Below are 550 nucleotides of genomic sequence, written 5' to 3' on the forward strand. Positions count from 1 at the left end.
TTTTCCTTTTCAGATAATCTTAGAATTGATGCTATTTTTAGACTTATAGGTTAAAAGTAATAATTATATAAAAAATAGAATTTTAATTCCCTAATAGCTTTTTTATGTTTCCTTTAGAAAAAAAAAATTCCCTTTTTCTTTTTAAAAGTGGGTTCCAACTTTGTCAGCCTTCATTTCTGAAATGCTTGAGAAATCACTCAATTTGACCAATTGTATAAAATATACATTGATTCTGAGTTCTAGGTGTTGTTAAATTGCACAAAGTACAATCCAACTGATAAACACTAGTAAAATTATTCTGTAGCTACTATGGTCTGTGTTATTTCCTTTTACTATAATAATTAAAACTAGATGTATTTCTATTACTTCATATTAGAATGCAGCATTTGCTTTAAGACCTTTTAGCCTTTCATCCTTTTGTAAATAATGCATTCATATAGTGTATTTATCTTGATTCCAAATTATCATTAACAAATATTTTATGTACTACATAAAACACAACCCCATTGTTACAGAACTTGTTGGTCAGACAGAAGGAATACAAAAATAT

This window comes from Nannospalax galili, unplaced genomic scaffold (assembly GCF_000622305.1).
Source record: "Nannospalax galili isolate Female #2095 unplaced genomic scaffold, S.galili_v1.0 scaffold6975, whole genome shotgun sequence".
In the NCBI taxonomy this organism is placed as follows: domain Eukaryota; kingdom Metazoa; phylum Chordata; class Mammalia; order Rodentia; family Spalacidae; genus Nannospalax; species Nannospalax galili.